This window comes from Spermophilus citellus, assembly GCF_964194105.1.
Source record: "Spermophilus citellus genome assembly, chromosome: 17".
Lineage (NCBI taxonomy): Eukaryota > Metazoa > Chordata > Mammalia > Rodentia > Sciuridae > Spermophilus > Spermophilus citellus.
In genome coordinates, this window is record NC_138199.1 from 19539197 (window position 1) to 19561815 (window position 22619).

A 22619-nucleotide genomic window follows, 5' to 3' on the forward strand; every position below is an offset into this window, starting at 1 on the left:
CACTCCTCCTAAACGCTGTTGGAACTGAAAATTCAACCTCCAGGTGAGCTTCCCACATGAACAACATGATACATAAATACATGTTCAGTAAAATAAATATTTTTGGATCTGTGGATGATAAATATTTCATGATGAATTTCGATTGGCATATATATTTCTACTCTTTAATGTCTGTGTTTGTGTGTGTGTTTTTCTTTTGTGTATATATATATATATATATATATATATATATATATATATATATATATATATATATATATACACATACACACACACACACACACACATACACACACTCTCCAGATTTTTCAAAATATGAAATGTATGTGTCATATTATATACTCCCTAAATTCATTCATGTTCATATATGTGGATTTATAATCAACTTTTCACAAGATTATTCTCAGAAATAGTCATCCACCTGAAATACATATTTGTTTCCTAGTGCTGAAATCCTAATATTTCTACAGTAACTGACCCAGTTTAACATGAATGCAAGTAGATTCCTATGGGACATGATGTGTATTTTGACGTTCATTTTTATTCAACACTGGTACATTACTATTTCTTCAGTTGATGCACATCATAGGATATGTATTTCATCCTCAAGTTCACAAATTTCTAGGCATTCATTTCCCTTTCAATCACTTCCTGCTTCAGAACACATGTATTCCTCCACGTTTCTTGACTGGTCTTTTCATGAGACTTCTTTCCAAACACATTCTTTTCCATTTCCATAATCCCTTGTGAAGCAAAACTCACACCCCCTTCATGGTAAACCATAACCCCAATATCACCATTAGATGTATAACTGGTTAGAATGAATGGTTGTGTATCAATATTAGATTTCCTATATATTTTCAGATATCAATGCAATCCATTATTTAAATTGGAACCTGTTATACTATTTATTCACAGTATGGTCTATTCATGCATTATCTCTATATTCATAGACCCAGGGTACACCTATTTGTACCCCCAAAGGCTAATTTATATGTCTTCAACATATTACTCCCAGAAATGGTGGAAGAAACACTCATGTCACCTGATCTACATATACATTTTATCACAGTGATATTCTGGACACAAAATGCAAAGGTCACACTTATGATTGCACCAACGCCTCATTGGAAAGTGAGCATGGATTACTAAAAACATCCTTGTCCAGGTTGCCTAATGCTCTCAAATGTCAATGCTATTGGTGACTACACATTTGTTTCTTCCTAAGATGATATATTCAACCTCAACCCTGTTGAAAATGTCTAATCCACTCACTCACTTTATACTTTGCCTGATTTCCTAATGTCTCTATTGATATCTGCTTTCCTACATATGTTCCCCAGTTCATCATTGTGACTGACTCTTCACATGTGCTGACGTTTACATTCACTCTCTAACCGACACCCTATTGCTAAAGAACTTTTGGTCCAAATTGCATACTCACTCTTCTTCCAAAACTTACCAACTATCTTCCTAATCCTACCTACTATCCCTTTTTGACTGGATGTTCTCTTCTACATTCAATCATCCAAGGTACAAGGTCCTATGCCATTGTGTACCGATTTATCTGAGACATCTGTGCAGAAAGTCATTCAAAGCTAAGTATCCCAATCAAGGGCCCAATGCCCTTCTGGCCTTCAAATCTTACTTGGATTTCTGTTTTCATACATATATTTCACCTATATATTATTATAAATATCCCAGGTTCCCAATACCATTCTTCATCCAGCAGAGTGATTCCTAAGCCACATCAAACAGGTTCTTAACCCTAACCATACACTGTTCCCTCAATCTAACTTTACAGAAGAGCAGGGACAGAGTGGGTCTTACAATACAGGAATGTGGGGGATCTTCCACCTGCTGAGAACCTCAAAGGTCCATGCAGAAATGATCCCTGGAGAAGATGTAGGCAGCTATGAAGGACCTGAGAGAGCAGAAGTCATCTTCCATGGCAAACAACCTGGTCAGGATGAAGGGATGTGTCTGAATGAGCCTCTCTCTTCTTAATGTAGACAAGATGGACCAAAGCAGGCCTGTGTGGAGAGCTGTTCCTTGGTGCCTATGGTTGATATTCCATTCTAACTTGTGAAAGTGTCACAGGAAGGAGGGGCAGCCTCCATCTCATGGGAGCCTTGGAAGCAACTGTTAGGACACAGTGGTTGCCAAGGCAGTGACCTCATTCAGTTCCTGAAGGAAGTGACCTCACCTCACTTCCTTGGTGATGGAACTCTCTGAACTTGGGATCCAGGAAGCCAGGCACCCAGAGCCAGTCCCAGTCCCAGTCCCAGTGGGCTCACTTGTTTGGATTTACCAAGGACAGAGTCAGTCTTTCTTGGTACCCACTGAGGTGAGGATTGCCAAATGCCAGGAAAGCTCTGCAGAGGGGCCTTTCCTGAGAAAGCAGGTAGTGGCTCACCGCTGGCTCCTGACAACTTCACAGAGTTGGCCAAGGAGGCCAGATGTGAGACAGGACAGGCCCTTTCGGGGGAACATAGTATGGCCCACCAGTCAGACGACACTCCGGGTAGTCACAGACCAACTTGGAAGGAGGTGCCTTTGTGGGTGTGGGTGTGAGTTTGTGGTTTTGTCTCATGTTCTGAGAATAGGTAGGAAAGGCGGTTTGTTTGGGTTGGAGTGGACTGTTTCTAGTAAGGCTTTTGACAAGGCGAGTGTTTCTATGTTTGTGTATCCCACTGTGTCCCTGGTTGTAGACATTAGAAAAGAGAATGCATCAATGGATGTGTCCTGTCTAGTAGAAAGCTTCCCAGCATTCATCCTGCCCAATTTATGAATGGACTGCGGCTTGCCTTATGGATGGGCAACGCCTACTATCTTCCTAAGTTCCTGTTTTCTTCCTGAATTCTGGCCACTCTCCAGAATAGGCTCATGGTTTTGTGTCCAAGATATGTACCACCTCCAAGCTCGGTGACATGGCCATGTACTGGATAGTTGAAAGAAATGGTGAGCATCTCAGAAAACTCAGATATCAGTGTGATCAGTAAAGTCTCCCTAGAGAAACCCTGCTTTGGGCCTTTGGCTTACCTATCCTTTTGTGGCCCTGAATGTCAGGAAGGCCTTTGCCTCAGGGCACCCCTTTGTGAAGCCTGAAGAAAACAGTTTTCAAATGGAAATGAATGGGCATCACCTGTGGCTCTTTGCTTAATTGCTTTGCAAAGGGATGTGTCTGAATCAGCCTCTTGGCCCTGTGTGAGGCTGTGGCTTACATTGTCAGCACCTGGTGGATCCAAAGAAAGATCCCATGCGTGCATCCAAGGCCAAATTGGCACAAAAGCAGTCATCCTGGATGAGGTCTCTCGCCTTCCTCTGTAAGGTTCCTGACCTCCATCAAGTGAGAATAGGGATCCTTTGTGTCAAATGAGTCCTTCAAAGCCATGCAGAGGCTAGCCCATAGGTGCTTGGGTTTTCTCATGACTCCAGTTCACACAAAGAATCTATACCCGGCAGTCAGTAGGCCTCCAATTGGAGAAGTAGAGCAGTATTAAAGGCAGGCCTATTTGATCACTCCAGGTCCAAAGGAAGGGTGTCCAGGCCACCCTGACATTAGGCAAATGAGAGGCAAGGGAGCTTATTGTGGACACTGTCTTGGGCTGTGCCCCTCATGGAAACCTCCAGCCAGAGGTCATGATGAGTGTCTGTATGGAAGAAGATGAGGGCCATGTGGCAGTGTTTTGGTTTGAATTGTGGTGTGGCAGTGGGAAGAGATGACTGGGTCCACCTGGGCTTGAACTCTGGTGTGATTCCCCTTGGAGACTGAGTTCTGGAACTGACCTCAGAGAAGTATTGCCGTGAATTGTGTCGGGATGTTAGGAGGCCACGCATGAGAGTCGCCCTTGGAAACTGAGATCTAGGCCCAGGCTGGCTTTCCACAGAGCACTGGGAATCTCAGCCCGGATATCACATGATTTTATTCTTAAAGACCTGGCAGCCATCGTGGAGAGTCCAAACACACGTGGACCTCACATTGTAGACCTCAATGGGCCTGGCTTCCTGTGACCTTTTGGCCACTCCTTGGGAAGCCTTGTTTGTGAGAGTTCTCCAGAGCTTTCGTTGAAATGAGCTTCCTCACCATTTAATGGTTCCTGAAGGAATGGAAACCCACAGTGCCTCCAACTTCATCCTTTAAAAATGGCTAGCTAGATAAATACCATGACATTTTTGAAATTCCCATGACCAGGTGGCACTGGAGAACCTTTGGATGTCCTGTTGCTGATCATGAGTGTACCAGACAGTGCCTTGATTGACTGGGTTTCATGAAAATGGTGTAGAACAGAGATGCCAGTGAGTTGGGGCCTGCTGAGTAGTGGGCCTAGAGCAGTGGTGTGCAGGTGTGTGATAGAACATCTGTGGTGGGGCCATGTGGATCTGCCATTGGCTTCCAAATGGCTTGTGACTGACATGGTGCAGCGAGCAGACCCTTCTATGTAAAGGCATCTTGTTATATGGAGAGGTTTCAGGGCAATGTTCAGAATCAGGTTGCTATGGTCAAGGGGGCAAGCTCTGTGGGATAGAAGCCTGGCTGGTGCATTCTCCTAGGACCTTGACCCACCACACGTGACAGAACTCCCTCCAGCACTGTGTCCCAGTTGAACTCCTTGTATTTCCTGAAGCAAATTCCAAACTCCCAGTGCAGCAGCAAGAAACACCACGAAAAGTGGAGGATGACCAAATGGCTTCACAGTCCACACAGGGAGACACTTAGACCCCAGTGGCCACAGTTTACCTGCAAAGAGAGAATTCAGCACTTCTGCCTCATGTTCATTGGAAAATCAGAAACCATGTCCTCCAGGTCACATAGATGCAGACCTGGTTTGATGGTCTCACTACAAAGGAAGCTAAAGCTCCTGACAACAACATATATTTCAAGTGCCCAACCTCAGAAGCAGTTTCTCACGAAGTCTTTAGGCCAGCAGAGCTCCACGTTTGTGGAGTGTTTACCCTGTCCCTTACTCATGGAAAGTAGTCTACCACCTCCAAGGTTGTGAACTCCTGAGCATTTTCCATTCCACATATGTATTCACAGCATTTCTAACTCTTCTCCTCAAATTGTGTCTTACTTATTGTGAAGGTAATGTCAAGGCAATGTTCTGGATGAGAGTGGGAAGATTTTTTTGTAGCACATATTGGCCTACACATTGGATTCATTTTCCTATTTTCCGTTCGAAATACTGAATCCCTGACACTAACCCATACCCTACTAGATTGTGACTACGAATACTAATATGATGGAGAAAAATAACTCAAACAGAATAGAAATACAGGCAGTTCAGAGGAGGCCTGGTGTATAGTTGGACTGGCCTTTGGCATTATAAAGGGTAGGTGTTATAAATCTAGTCCAATTTAGTAGAAATAGTTCTCCATGTGTTTTGAATGTTAACAAATATGTGAATTCCTGTCTCCCTTTCTCTGTAGCCTATTCAGCAACATGCATTTTTACATGCACATATAGAATCCTACCTCCTATCCCACGTCCATTCTTGTGAGGTGGCTGACTTGGCAGATACAAACTGTGAGAAGAGATCACTCCTCCTAAACGCTGTTGGAACTGAAAATTCAACCTCCAGGTGAGCTTCCCACATGAACAACATGATACATAAATACATGTTCAGTAAAATAAATATTTTTGGATCTGTGGATGATAAATATTTCATGATGAATTTCGATTGGCATATATATTTCTACTCTTTAATGTCTGTGTTTGTGTGTGTGTTTTTCTTTTGTGTATATATATATATATATATATATATATATATATATATATACATATACACACACACACACACACACACATACACACACTCTCCAGATTTTTCAAAATATGAAATGTATGTGTCATATTATATACTCCCTAAATTCATTCATGTTCATATATGTGGATTTATAATCAACTTTTCACAAGATTATTCTCAGAAATAGTCATCCACCTGAAATACATATTTGTTTCCTAGTGCTGAAATCCTAATATTTCTACAGTAACTGACCCAGTTTAACATGAATGCAAGTAGATTCCTATGGGACATGATGTGTATTTTGACGTTCATTTTTATTCAACACTGGTACATTACTATTTCTTCAGTTGATGCACATCATAGGATATGTATTTCATCCTCAAGTTCACAAATTTCTAGGCATTCATTTCCCTTTCAACCACTTCCTGCTTCAGAACACATGTATTCCTCCACGTTTCTTGACTGGTCTTTTCATGAGACTTCTTTCCAAACACATTCTTTTCCATTTCCATAATCCCTTGTGAAGCAAAACTCACACCCCCTTCATGGTAAACCATAACCCCAATATCACCATTAGATGTATAACTGGTTAGAATGAATGGTTGTGTATCAATATTAGATTTCCTATATATTTTCAGATATCAATGCAATCCATTATTTAAATTGGAACCTGTTATACTATTTATTCACAGTATGGTCTATTCATGCATTATCTCTATATTCATAGACCCAGGGTACACCTATTTGTACCCCCAAAGGCTAATTTATATGTCTTCAACATATTACTCCCAGAAATGGTGGAAGAAACACTCATGTCACCTGATCTACATATACATTTTATCACAGTGATATTCTGGACACAAAATGCAAAGGTCACACTTATGATTGCACCAACGCCTCATTGGAAAGTGAGCATGGATTACTAAAAACATCCTTGTCCAGGTTGCCTAATGCTCTCAAATGTCAATGCTATTGGTGACTACACATTTGTTTCTTCCTAAGATGATATATTCAACCTCAACCCTGTTGAAAATGTCTAATCCACTCACTCACTTTATACTTTGCCTGATTTCCTAATGTCTCTATTGATATCTGCTTTCCTACATATGTTCCCCAGTTCATCATTGTGACTGACTCTTCACATGTGCTGACGTTTACATTCACTCTCTAACCGACACCCTATTGCTAAAGAACTTTTGGTCCAAATTGCATACTCACTCTTCTTCCAAAACTTACCAACTATCTTCCTAATCCTACCTACTATCCCTTTTTGACTGGATGTTCTCTTCTACATTCAATCATCCAAGGTACAAGGTCCTATGCCATTGTGTACCGATTTATCTGAGACATCTGTGCAGAAAGTCATTCAAAGCTAAGTATCCCAATCAAGGGCCCAATGCCCTTCTGGCCTTCAAATCTTACTTGGATTTCTGTTTTCATACATATATTTCACCTATATATTATTATAAATATCCCAGGTTCCCAATACCATTCTTCATCCAGCAGAGTGATTCCTAAGCCACATCAAACAGGTTCTTAACCCTAACCATACACTGTTCCCTCAATCTAACTTTACAGAAGAGCAGGGACAGAGTGGGTCTTACAATACAGGAATGTGGGGGATCTTCCACCTGCTGAGAACCTCAAAGGTCCATGCAGAAATGATCCCTGGAGAAGATGTAGGCAGCTATGAAGGACCTGAGAGAGCAGAAGTCATCTTCCATGGCAAACAACCTGGTCAGGATGAAGGGATGTGTCTGAATGAGCCTCTCTCTTCTTAATGTAGACAAGATGGACCAAAGCAGGCCTGTGTGGAGAGCTGTTCCTTGGTGCCTATGGTTGATATTCCATTCTAACTTGTGAAAGTGTCACAGGAAGGAGGGGCAGCCTCCATCTCATGGGAGCCTTGGAAGCAACTGTTAGGACACAGTGGTTGCCAAGGCAGTGACCTCATTCAGTTCCTGAAGGAAGTGACCTCACCTCACTTCCTTGGTGATGGAACTCTCTGAACTTGGGATCCAGGAAGCCAGGCACCCAGAGCCAGTCCCAGTCCCAGTCCCAGTGGGCTCACTTGTTTGGATTTACCAAGGACAGAGTCAGTCTTTCTTGGTACCCACTGAGGTGAGGATTGCCAAATGCCAGGAAAGCTCTGCAGAGGGGCCTTTCCTGAGAAAGCAGGTAGTGGCTCACCGCTGGCTCCTGACAACTTCACAGAGTTGGCCAAGGAGGCCAGATGTGAGACAGGACAGGCCCTTTCGGGGGAACATAGTATGGCCCACCAGTCAGACGACACTCCGGGTAGTCACAGACCAACTTGGAAGGAGGTGCCTTTGTGGGTGTGGGTGTGAGTTTGTGGTTTTGTCTCATGTTCTGAGAATAGGTAGGAAAGGCGGTTTGTTTGGGTTGGAGTGGACTGTTTCTAGTAAGGCTTTTGACAAGGCGAGTGTTTCTATGTTTGTGTATCCCACTGTGTCCCTGGTTGTAGACATTAGAAAAGAGAATGCATCAATGGATGTGTCCTGTCTAGTAGAAAGCTTCCCAGCATTCATCCTGCCCAATTTATGAATGGACTGCGGCTTGCCTTATGGATGGGCAACGCCTACTATCTTCCTAAGTTCCTGTTTTCTTCCTGAATTCTGGCCACTCTCCAGAATAGGCTCATGGTTTTGTGTCCAAGATATGTACCACCTCCAAGCTCGGTGACATGGCCATGTACTGGATAGTTGAAAGAAATGGTGAGCATCTCAGAAAACTCAGATATCAGTGTGATCAGTAAAGTCTCCCTAGAGAAACCCTGCTTTGGGCCTTTGGCTTACCTATCCTTTTGTGGCCCTGAATGTCAGGAAGGCCTTTGCCTCAGGGCACCCCTTTGTGAAGCCTGAAGAAAACAGTTTTCAAATGGAAATGAATGGGCATCACCTGTGGCTCTTTGCTTAATTGCTTTGCAAAGGGATGTGTCTGAATCAGCCTCTTGGCCCTGTGTGAGGCTGTGGCTTACATTGTCAGCACCTGATGGATCCAAAGAAAGATCCCATGCGTGCATCCAAGGCCAAATTGGCACAAAAGCGGTCATCCTGGATGAGGTCTCTCGCCTTCCTCTGTAAGGTTCCTGACCTCCATCAAGTGAGAATAGGGATCCTTTGTGTCAAATGAGTCCTTCAAAGCCATGCAGAGGCTAGCCCATAGGTGCTTGGGTTTTCTCATGACTCCAGTTCACACAAAGAATCTATACCCGGCAGTCAGTAGGCCTCCAATTGGAGAAGTAGAGCAGTATTAAAGGCAGGCCTATTTGATCACTCCAGGTCCAAAGGAAGGGTGTCCAGGCCACCCTGACATTAGGCAAATGAGAGGCAAGGGAGCTTATTGTGGACACTGTCTTGGGCTGTGCCCCTCATGGAAACCTCCAGCCAGAGGTCATGATGAGTGTCTGTATGGAAGAAGATGAGGGCCATGTGGCAGTGTTTTGGTTTGAATTGTGGTGTGGCAGTGGGAAGAGATGACTGGGTCCACCTGGGCTTGAACTCTGGTGTGATTCCCCTTGGAGACTGAGTTCTGGAACTGACCTCAGAGAAGTATTGCCGTGAATTGTGTCGGGATGTTAGGAGGCCACGCATGAGAGTCGCCCTTGGAAACTGAGATCTAGGCCCAGGCTGGCTTTCCACAGAGCACTGGGAATCTCAGCCCGGATATCACATGATTTTATTCTTAAAGACCTGGCAGCCATCGTGGAGAGTCCAAACACACGTGGACCTCACATTGTAGACCTCAATGGGCCTGGCTTCCTGTGACCTTTTGGCCACTCCTTGGGAAGCCTTGTTTGTGAGAGTTCTCCAGAGCTTTCGTTGAAATGAGCTTCCTCACCATTTAATGGTTCCTGAAGGAATGGAAACCCACAGTGCCTCCAACTTCATCCTTTAAAAATGGCTAGCTAGATAAATACCATGACATTTTTGAAATTCCCATGACCAGGTGGCACTGGAGAACCTTTGGATGTCCTGTTGCTGATCATGAGTGTACCAGACAGTGCCTTGATTGACTGGGTTTCATGAAAATGGTGTAGAACAGAGATGCCAGTGAGTTGGGGCCTGCTGAGTAGTGGGCCTAGAGCAGTGGTGTGCAGGTGTGTGATAGAACATCTGTGGTGGGGCCATGTGGATCTGCCATTGGCTTCCAAATGGCTTGTGACTGACATGGTGCAGCGAGCAGACCCTTCTATGTAAAGGCATCTTGTTATATGGAGAGGTTTCAGGGCAATGTTCAGAATCAGGTTGCTATGGTCAAGGGGGCAAGCTCTGTGGGATAGAAGCCTGGCTGGTGCATTCTCCTAGGACCTTGACCCACCACACGTGACAGAACTCCCTCCAGCACTGTGTCCCAGTTGAACTCCTTGTATTTCCTGAAGCAAATTCCAAACTCCCAGTGCAGCAGCAAGAAACACCACGAAAAGTGGAGGATGACCAAATGGCTTCACAGTCCACACAGGGAGACACTTAGACCCCAGTGGCCACAGTTTACCTGCAAAGAGAGAATTCAGCACTTCTGCCTCATGTTCATTGGAAAATCAGAAACCATGTCCTCCAGGTCACATAGATGCAGACCTGGTTTGATGGTCTCACTACAAAGGAAGCTAAAGCTCCTGACAACAACATATATTTCAAGTGCCCAACCTCAGAAGCAGTTTCTCACGAAGTCTTTAGGCCAGCAGAGCTCCACGTTTGTGGAGTGTTTACCCTGTCCCTTACTCATGGAAAGTAGTCTACCACCTCCAAGGTTGTGAACTCCTGAGCATTTTCCATTCCACATATGTATTCACAGCATTTCTAACTCTTCTCCTCAAATTGTGTCTTACTTATTGTGAAGGTAATGTCAAGGCAATGTTCTGGATGAGAGTGGGAAGATTTTTTTGTAGCACATATTGGCCTACACATTGGATTCATTTTCCTATTTTCCGTTCGAAATACTGAATCCCTGACACTAACCCATACCCTACTAGATTGTGACTACGAATACTAATATGATGGAGAAAAATAACTCAAACAGAATAGAAATACAGGCAGTTCAGAGGAGGCCTGGTGTATAGTTGGACTGGCCTTTGGCATTATAAAGGGTAGGTGTTATAAATCTAGTCCAATTTAGTAGAAATAGTTCTCCATGTGTTTTGAATGTTAACAAATATGTGAATTCCTGTCTCCCTTTCTCTGTAGCCTATTCAGCAACATGCATTTTTACATGCACATATAGAATCCTACCTCCTATCCCACGTCCATTCTTGTGAGGTGGCTGACTTGGCAGATACAAACTGTGAGAAGAGATCACTCCTCCTAAACGCTGTTGGAACTGAAAATTCAACCTCCAGGTGAGCTTCCCACATGAACAACATGATACATAAATACATGTTCAGTAAAATAAATATTTTTGGATCTGTGGATGATAAATATTTCATGATGAATTTCGATTGGCATATATATTTCTACTCTTTAATGTCTGTGTTTGTGTGTGTGTTTTTCTTTTGTGTATATATATATATATATATATATATATATATATACATACACACACACACACACACACATACACACACTCTCCAGATTTTTCAAAATATGAAATGTATGTGTCATATTATATACTCCCTAAATTCATTCATGTTCATATATGTGGATTTATAATCAACTTTTCACAAGATTATTCTCAGAAATAGTCATCCACCTGAAATACATATTTGTTTCCTAGTGCTGAAATCCTAATATTTCTACAGTAACTGACCCAGTTTAACATGAATGCAAGTAGATTCCTATGGGACATGATGTGTATTTTGACGTTCATTTTTATTCAACACTGGTACATTACTATTTCTTCAGTTGATGCACATCATAGGATATGTATTTCATCCTCAAGTTCACAAATTTCTAGGCATTCATTTCCCTTTCAATCACTTCCTGCTTCAGAACACATGTATTCCTCCACGTTTCTTGACTGGTCTTTTCATGAGACTTCTTTCCAAACACATTCTTTTCCATTTCCATAATCCCTTGTGAAGCAAAACTCACACCCCCTTCATGGTAAACCATAACCCCAATATCACCATTAGATGTATAACTGGTTAGAATGAATGGTTGTGTATCAATATTAGATTTCCTATATATTTTCAGATATCAATGCAATCCATTATTTAAATTGGAACCTGTTATACTATTTATTCACAGTATGGTCTATTCATGCATTATCTCTATATTCATAGACCCAGGGTACACCTATTTGTACCCCCAAAGGCTAATTTATATGTCTTCAACATATTACTCCCAGAAATGGTGGAAGAAACACTCATGTCACCTGATCTACATATACATTTTATCACAGTGATATTCTGGACACAAAATGCAAAGGTCACACTTATGATTGCACCAACGCCTCATTGGAAAGTGAGCATGGATTACTAAAAACATCCTTGTCCAGGTTGCCTAATGCTCTCAAATGTCAATGCTATTGGTGACTACACATTTGTTTCTTCCTAAGATGATATATTCAACCTCAACCCTGTTGAAAATGTCTAATCCACTCACTCACTTTATACTTTGCCTGATTTCCTAATGTCTCTATTGATATCTGCTTTCCTACATATGTTCCCCAGTTCATCATTGTGACTGACTCTTCACATGTGCTGACGTTTACATTCACTCTCTAACCGACACCCTATTGCTAAAGAACTTTTGGTCCAAATTGCATACTCACTCTTCTTCCAAAACTTACCAACTATCTTCCTAATCCTACCTACTATCCCTTTTTGACTGGATGTTCTCTTCTACATTCAATCATCCAAGGTACAAGGTCCTATGCCATTGTGTACCGATTTATCTGAGACATCTGTGCAGAAAGTCATTCAAAGCTAAGTATCCCAATCAAGGGCCCAATGCCCTTCTGGCCTTCAAATCTTACTTGGATTTCTGTTTTCATACATATATTTCACCTATATATTATTATAAATATCCCAGGTTCCCAATACCATTCTTCATCCAGCAGAGTGATTCCTAAGCCACATCAAACAGGTTCTTAACCCTAACCATACACTGTTCCCTCAATCTAACTTTACAGAAGAGCAGGGACAGAGTGGGTCTTACAATACAGGAATGTGGGGGATCTTCCACCTGCTGAGAACCTCAAAGGTCCATGCAGAAATGATCCCTGGAGAAGATGTAGGCAGCTATGAAGGACCTGAGAGAGCAGAAGTCATCTTCCATGGCAAACAACCTGGTCAGGATGAAGGGATGTGTCTGAATGAGCCTCTCTCTTCTTAATGTAGACAAGATGGACCAAAGCAGGCCTGTGTGGAGAGCTGTTCCTTGGTGCCTATGGTTGATATTCCATTCTAACTTGTGAAAGTGTCACAGGAAGGAGGGGCAGCCTCCATCTCATGGGAGCCTTGGAAGCAACTGTTAGGACACAGTGGTTGCCAAGGCAGTGACCTCATTCAGTTCCTGAAGGAAGTGACCTCACCTCACTTCCTTGGTGATGGAACTCTCTGAACTTGGGATCCAGGAAGCCAGGCACCCAGAGCCAGTCCCAGTCCCAGTCCCAGTGGGCTCACTTGTTTGGATTTACCAAGGACAGAGTCAGTCTTTCTTGGTACCCACTGAGGTGAGGATTGCCAAATGCCAGGAAAGCTCTGCAGAGGGGCCTTTCCTGAGAAAGCAGGTAGTGGCTCACCGCTGGCTCCTGACAACTTCACAGAGTTGGCCAAGGAGGCCAGATGTGAGACAGGACAGGCCCTTTCGGGGGAACATAGTATGGCCCACCAGTCAGACGACACTCCGGGTAGTCACAGACCAACTTGGAAGGAGGTGCCTTTGTGGGTGTGGGTGTGAGTTTGTGGTTTTGTCTCATGTTCTGAGAATAGGTAGGAAAGGCGGTTTGTTTGGGTTGGAGTGGACTGTTTCTAGTAAGGCTTTTGACAAGGCGAGTGTTTCTATGTTTGTGTATCCCACTGTGTCCCTGGTTGTAGACATTAGAAAAGAGAATGCATCAATGGATGTGTCCTGTCTAGTAGAAAGCTTCCCAGCATTCATCCTGCCCAATTTATGAATGGACTGCGGCTTGCCTTATGGATGGGCAACGCCTACTATCTTCCTAAGTTCCTGTTTTCTTCCTGAATTCTGGCCACTCTCCAGAATAGGCTCATGGTTTTGTGTCCAAGATATGTACCACCTCCAAGCTCGGTGACATGGCCATGTACTGGATAGTTGAAAGAAATGGTGAGCATCTCAGAAAACTCAGATATCAGTGTGATCAGTAAAGTCTCCCTAGAGAAACCCTGCTTTGGGCCTTTGGCTTACCTATCCTTTTGTGGCCCTGAATGTCAGGAAGGCCTTTGCCTCAGGGCACCCCTTTGTGAAGCCTGAAGAAAACAGTTTTCAAATGGAAATGAATGGGCATCACCTGTGGCTCTTTGCTTAATTGCTTTGCAAAGGGATGTGTCTGAATCAGCCTCTTGGCCCTGTGTGAGGCTGTGGCTTACATTGTCAGCACCTGGTGGATCCAAAGAAAGATCCCATGCGTGCATCCAAGGCCAAATTGGCACAAAAGCAGTCATCCTGGATGAGGTCTCTCGCCTTCCTCTGTAAGGTTCCTGACCTCCATCAAGTGAGAATAGGGATCCTTTGTGTCAAATGAGTCCTTCAAAGCCATGCAGAGGCTAGCCCATAGGTGCTTGGGTTTTCTCATGACTCCAGTTCACACAAAGAATCTATACCCGGCAGTCAGTAGGCCTCCAATTGGAGAAGTAGAGCAGTATTAAAGGCAGGCCTATTTGATCACTCCAGGTCCAAAGGAAGGGTGTCCAGGCCACCCTGACATTAGGCAAATGAGAGGCAAGGGAGCTTATTGTGGACACTGTCTTGGGCTGTGCCCCTCATGGAAACCTCCAGCCAGAGGTCATGATGAGTGTCTGTATGGAAGAAGATGAGGGCCATGTGGCAGTGTTTTGGTTTGAATTGTGGTGTGGCAGTGGGAAGAGATGACTGGGTCCACCTGGGCTTGAACTCTGGTGTGATTCCCCTTGGAGACTGAGTTCTGGAACTGACCTCAGAGAAGTATTGCCGTGAATTGTGTCGGGATGTTAGGAGGCCACGCATGAGAGTCGCCCTTGGAAACTGAGATCTAGGCCCAGGCTGGCTTTCCACAGAGCACTGGGAATCTCAGCCCGGATATCACATGATTTTATTCTTAAAGACCTGGCAGCCATCGTGGAGAGTCCAAACACACGTGGACCTCACATTGTAGACCTCAATGGGCCTGGCTTCCTGTGACCTTTTGGCCACTCCTTGGGAAGCCTTGTTTGTGAGAGTTCTCCAGAGCTTTCGTTGAAATGAGCTTCCTCACCATTTAATGGTTCCTGAAGGAATGGAAACCCACAGTGCCTCCAACTTCATCCTTTAAAAATGGCTAGCTAGATAAATACCATGACATTTTTGAAATTCCCATGACCAGGTGGCACTGGAGAACCTTTGGATGTCCTGTTGCTGATCATGAGTGTACCAGACAGTGCCTTGATTGACTGGGTTTCATGAAAATGGTGTAGAACAGAGATGCCAGTGAGTTGGGGCCTGCTGAGTAGTGGGCCTAGAGCAGTGGTGTGCAGGTGTGTGATAGAACATCTGTGGTGGGGCCATGTGGATCTGCCATTGGCTTCCAAATGGCTTGTGACTGACATGGTGCAGCGAGCAGACCCTTCTATGTAAAGGCATCTTGTTATATGGAGAGGTTTCAGGGCAATGTTCAGAATCAGGTTGCTATGGTCAAGGGGGCAAGCTCTGTGGGATAGAAGCCTGGCTGGTGCATTCTCCTAGGACCTTGACCCACCACACGTGACAGAACTCCCTCCAGCACTGTGTCCCAGTTGAACTCCTTGTATTTCCTGAAGCAAATTCCAAACTCCCAGTGCAGCAGCAAGAAACACCACGAAAAGTGGAGGATGACCAAATGGCTTCACAGTCCACACAGGGAGACACTTAGACCCCAGTGGCCACAGTTTACCTGCAAAGAGAGAATTCAGCACTTCTGCCTCATGTTCATTGGAAAATCAGAAACCATGTCCTCCAGGTCACATAGATGCAGACCTGGTTTGATGGTCTCACTACAAAGGAAGCTAAAGCTCCTGACAACAACATATATTTCAAGTGCCCAACCTCAGAAGCAGTTTCTCACGAAGTCTTTAGGCCAGCAGAGCTCCACGTTTGTGGAGTGTTTACCCTGTCCCTTACTCATGGAAAGTAGTCTACCACCTCCAAGGTTGTGAACTCCTGAGCATTTTCCATTCCACATATGTATTCACAGCATTTCTAACTCTTCTCCTCAAATTGTGTCTTACTTATTGTGAAGGTAATGTCAAGGCAATGTTCTGGATGAGAGTGGGAAGATTTTTTTGTAGCACATATTGGCCTACACATTGGATTCATTTTCCTATTTTCCGTTCGAAATACTGAATCCCTGACACTCACCCATACCCTACTAGATTGTGACTACGAATACTAATATGATGGAGAAAAATAACTCAAACAGAATAGAAATACAGGCAGTTCAGAGGAGGCCTGGTGTATAGTTGGACTGGCCTTTGGCATTATAAAGGGTAGGTGTTATAAATCTAGTCCAATTTAGTAGAAATAGTTCTCCATGTGTTTTGAATGTTAACAAATATGTGAATTCCTGTCTCCCTTTCTCTGTAGCCTATTCAGCAACATGCATTTTTACATGCACATATAGAATCCTACCTCCTATCCCACGTCCATTCTTGTGAGGTGGCTGACTTGGCAGATACAAACTGTGAGAAGAGATCACTCCTCCTAAACGCTGTTGGAACTGAAAATTCAACCTCCAGGTGAGCTTCCCACATGAACAACATGATACATAAATACATGTTCAGTAAAATAAATATTTTTGGATCTGTGGATGATAAATATTTCATGATGAATTTCGATTGGCATATATATTTCTACTCTTTAATGTCTGTGTTTGTGTGTGTGTTTTTCTTTTGTGTGTATATATATATATATATATATATATATATATATATATATATACACATACACACACACTCACACACATACACACACTCTCCAGATTTTTCAAAATATGAAATGTATGTGTCATTATATACTCCCTAAATTCATTCATGTTCATATATGTGGATTTATAATCAACTTTTCACAAGATTATTCTCAGAAATAGTCATCCACCTGAAATACATATTTGTTTCCTAGTGCTGAAATCCTAATATTTCTACAGTAACTGACCCAGTTTAACATGAATGCAAGTAGATTCCTATGGGACATGATGTGTATTTTGACGTTCATTTTTATTCAACACTGGTACATTACTATTTCTTCAGTTGATGCACATCATAGGATATGTATTTCATCCTCAAGTTCACAAATTTCTAGGCATTCATTTCCCTTTCAATCACTTCCTGCTTCAGAACACATGTATTCCTCCACGTTTCTTGACTGGTCTTTTCATGAGACTTCTTTCCAAACACATTCTTTTCCATTTCCATAATCCCTTGTGAAGCAAAACTCACACCCCCTTCATGGTAAACCATAACCCCAATATCACCATTAGATGTATAACTGGTTAGAATGAATGGTTGTGTATCAATATTAGATTTCCTATATATTTTCAGATATCAATGCAATCCATTATTTAAATTGGAACCTGTTATACTATTTATTCACAGTATGGTCTATTCATGCATTATCTCTATATTCATAGACCCAGGGTACACCTATTTGTACCCCCAAAGGCTAATTTATATGTCTTCAACATATTACTCCCAGAAATGGTGGAAGAAACACTCATGTCACCTGATCTACATATACATTTTATCACAGTGATATTCTGGACACAAAATGCAAAGGTCACACTTATGATTGCACCAACGCCTCATTGGAAAGTGAGCATGGATTACTAAAAACATCCTTGTCCAGGTTGCCTAATGCTCTCAAATGTCAATGCTATTGGTGACTACACATTTGTTTCTTCCTAAGATGATATATTCAACCTCAACCCTGTTGAAAATGTCTAATCCACTCACTCACTTTATACTTTGCCTGATTTCCTAATGTCTCTATTGATATCTGCTTTCCTACATATGTTCCCCAGTTCATCATTGTGACTGACTCTTCACATGTGCTGACGTTTACATTCACTCTCTAACCGACACCCTATTGCTAAAGAACTTTTGGTCCAAATTGCATACTCACTCTTCTTCCAAAACTTACCAACTATCTTCCTAATCCTACCTACTATCCCTTTTTGACTGGATGTTCTCTTCTACATTCAATCATCCAAGGTACAAGGTCCTATGCCATTGTGTACCGATTTATCTGAGACATCTGTGCAGAAAGTCATTCAAAGCTAAGTATCCCAATCAAGGGCCCAATGCCCTTCTGGCCTTCAAATCTTACTTGGATTTCTGTTTTCATACATATATTTCACCTATATATTATTATAAATATCCCAGGTTCCCAATACCATTCTTCATCCAGCAGAGTGATTCCTAAGCCACATCAAACAGGTTCTTAACCCTAACCATACACTGTTCCCTCAATCTAACTTTACAGAAGAGCAGGGACAGAGTGGGTCTTACAATACAGGAATGTGGGGGATCTTCCACCTGCTGAGAACCTCAAAGGTCCATGCAGAAATGATCCCTGGAGAAGATGTAGGCAGCTATGAAGGACCTGAGAGAGCAGAAGTCATCTTCCATGGCAAACAACCTGGTCAGGATGAAGGGATGTGTCTGAATGAGCCTCTCTCTTCTTAATGTAGACAAGATGGACCAAAGCAGGCCTGTGTGGAGAGCTGTTCCTTGGTGCCTATGGTTGATATTCCATTCTAACTTGTGAAAGTGTCACAGGAAGGAGGGGCAGCCTCCATCTCATGGGAGCCTTGGAAGCAACTGTTAGGACACAGTGGTTGCCAAGGCAGTGACCTCATTCAGTTCCTGAAGGAAGTGACCTCACCTCACTTCCTTGGTGATGGAACTCTCTGAACTTGGGATCCAGGAAGCCAGGCACCCAGAGCCAGTCCCAGTCCCAGTCCCAGTGGGCTCACTTGTTTGGATTTACCAAGGACAGAGTCAGTCTTTCTTGGTACCCACTGAGGTGAGGATTGCCAAATGCCAGGAAAGCTCTGCAGAGGGGCCTTTCCTGAGAAAGCAGGTAGTGGCTCACCGCTGGCTCCTGACAACTTCACAGAGTTGGCCAAGGAGGCCAGATGTGAGACAGGACAGGCCCTTTCGGGGGAACATAGTATGGCCCACCAGTCAGACGACACTCCGGGTAGTCACAGACCAACTTGGAAGGAGGTGCCTTTGTGGGTGTGGGTGTGAGTTTGTGGTTTTGTCTCATGTTCTGAGAATAGGTAGGAAAGGCGGTTTGTTTGGGTTGGAGTGGACTGTTTCTAGTAAGGCTTTTGACAAGGCGAGTGTTTCTATGTTTGTGTATCCCACTGTGTCCCTGGTTGTAGACATTAGAAAAGAGAATGCATCAATGGATGTGTCCTGTCTAGTAGAAAGCTTCCCAGCATTCATCCTGCCCAATTTATGAATGGACTGCGGCTTGCCTTATGGATGGGCAACGCCTACTATCTTCCTAAGTTCCTGTTTTCTTCCTGAATTCTGGCCACTCTCCAGAATAGGCTCATGGTTTTGTGTCCAAGATATGTACCACCTCCAAGCTCGGTGACATGGCCATGTACTGGATAGTTGAAAGAAATGGTGAGCATCTCAGAAAACTCAGATATCAGTGTGATCAGTAAAGTCTCCCTAGAGAAACCCTGCTTTGGGCCTTTGGCTTACCTATCCTTTTGTGGCCCTGAATGTCAGGAAGGCCTTTGCCTCAGGGCACCCCTTTGTGAAGCCTGAAGAAAACAGTTTTCAAATGGAAATGAATGGGCATCACCTGTGGCTCTTTGCTTAATTGCTTTGCAAAGGGATGTGTCTGAATCAGCCTCTTGGCCCTGTGTGAGGCTGTGGCTTACATTGTCAGCACCTGATGGATCCAAAGAAAGATCCCATGCGTGCATCCAAGGCCAAATTGGCACAAAAGCAGTCATCCTGGATGAGGTCTCTCGCCTTCCTCTGTAAGGTTCCTGACCTCCATCAAGTGAGAATAGGGATCCTTTGTGTCAAATGAGTCCTTCAAAGCCATGCAGAGGCTAGCCCATAGGTGCTTGGGTTTTCTCATGACTCCAGTTCACACAAAGAATCTATACCCGGCAGTCAGTAGGCCTCCAATTGGAGAAGTAGAGCAGTATTAAAGGCAGGCCTATTTGATCACTCCAGGTCCAAAGGAAGGGTGTCCAGGCCACCCTGACATTAGGCAAATGAGAGGCAAGGGAGCTTATTGTGGACACTGTCTTGGGCTGTGCCCCTCATGGAAACCTCCAGCCAGAGGTCATGATGAGTGTCTGTATGGAAGAAGATGAGGGCCATGTGGCAGTGTTTTGGTTTGAATTGTGGTGTGGCAGTGGGAAGAGATGACTGGGTCCACCTGGGCTTGAACTCTGGTGTGATTCCCCTTGGAGACTGAGTTCTGGAACTGACCTCAGAGAAGTATTGCCGTGAATTGTGTCGGGATGTTAGGAGGCCACGCATGAGAGTCGCCCTTGGAAACTGAGATCTAGGCCCAGGCTGGCTTTCCACAGAGCACTGGGAATCTCAGCCCGGATATCACATGATTTTATTCTTAAAGACCTGGCAGCCATCGTGGAGAGTCCAAACACACGTGGACCTCACATTGTAGACCTCAATGGGCCTGGCTTCCTGTGACCTTTTGGCCACTCCTTGGGAAGCCTTGTTTGTGAGAGTTCTCCAGAGCTTTCGTTGAAATGAGCTTCCTCACCATTTAATGGTTCCTGAAGGAATGGAAACCCACAGTGCCTCCAACTTCATCCTTTAAAAATGGCTAGCTAGATAAATACCATGACATTTTTGAAATTCCCATGACCAGGTGGCACTGGAGAACCTTTGGATGTCCTGTTGCTGATCATGAGTGTACCAGACAGTGCCTTGATTGACTGGGTTTCATGAAAATGGTGTAGAACAGAGATGCCAGTGAGTTGGGGCCTGCTGAGTAGTGGGCCTAGAGCAGTGGTGTGCAGGTGTGTGATAGAACATCTGTGGTGGGGCCATGTGGATCTGCCATTGGCTTCCAAATGGCTTGTGACTGACATGGTGCAGCGAGCAGACCCTTCTATGTAAAGGCATCTTGTTATATGGAGAGGTTTCAGGGCAATGTTCAGAATCAGGTTGCTATGGTCAAGGGGGCAAGCTCTGTGGGATAGAAGCCTGGCTGGTGCATTCTCCTAGGACCTTGACCCACCACACGTGACAGAACTCCCTCCAGCACTGTGTCCCAGTTGAACTCCTTGTATTTCCTGAAGCAAATTCCAAACTCCCAGTGCAGCAGCAAGAAACACCACGAAAAGTGGAGGATGACCAAATGGCTTCACAGTCCACACAGGGAGACACTTAGACCCCAGTGGCCACAGTTTACCTGCAAAGAGAGAATTCAGCACTTCTGCCTCATGTTCATTGGAAAATCAGAAACCATGTCCTCCAGGTCACATAGATGCAGACCTGGTTTGATGGTCTCACTACAAAGGAAGCTAAAGCTCCTGACAACAACATATATTTCAAGTGCCCAACCTCAGAAGCAGTTTCTCACGAAGTCTTTAGGCCAGCAGAGCTCCACGTTTGTGGAGTGTTTACCCTGTCCCTTACTCATGGAAAGTAGTCTACCACCTCCAAGGTTGTGAACTCCTGAGCATTTTCCATTCCACATATGTATTCACAGCATTTCTAACTCTTCTCCTCAAATTGTGTCTTACTTATTGTGAAGGTAATGTCAAGGCAATGTTCTGGATGAGAGTGGGAAGATTTTTTTGTAGCACATATTGGCCTACACATTGGATTCATTTTCCTATTTTCCGTTCGAAATACTGAATCCCTGACACTAACCCATACCCTACTAGATTGTGACTACGAATACTAATATGATGGAGAAAAATAACTCAAACAGAATAGAAATACAGGCAGTTCAGAGGAGGCCTGGTGTATAGTTGGACTGGCCTTTGGCATTATAAAGGGTAGGTGTTATAAATCTAGTCCAATTTAGTAGAAATAGTTCTCCATGTGTTTTGAATGTTAACAAATATGTGAATTCCTGTCTCCCTTTCTCTGTAGCCTATTCAGCAACATGCATTTTTACATGCACATATAGAATCCTACCTCCTATCCCACGTCCATTCTTGTGAGGTGGCTGACTTGGCAGATACAAACTGTGAGAAGAGATCACTCCTCCTAAACGCTGTTGGAACTGAAAATTCAACCTCCAGGTGAGCTTCCCACATGAACAACATGATACATAAATACATGTTCAGTAAAATAAATATTTTTGGATCTGTGGATGATAAATATTTCATGATGAATTTCGATTGGCATATATATTTCTACTCTTTAATGTCTGTGTTTGTGTGTGTGTTTTTCTTTTGTGTATATATATATATATATATATATATATATATATACATACACACACACACACACACACATACACACACTTTCCAGATTTTTCAAAATATGAAATGTATGTGTCATATTATATACTCCCTAAATTCATTCATGTTCATATATGTGGATTTATAATCAACTTTTCACAAGATTATTCTCAGAAATAGTCATCCACCTGAAATACATATTTGTTTCCTAGTGCTGAAATCCTAATATTTCTACAGTAACTGACCCAGTTTAACATGAATGCAAGTAGATTCCTATGGGACATGATGTGTATTTTGACGTTCATTTTTATTCAACACTGGTAC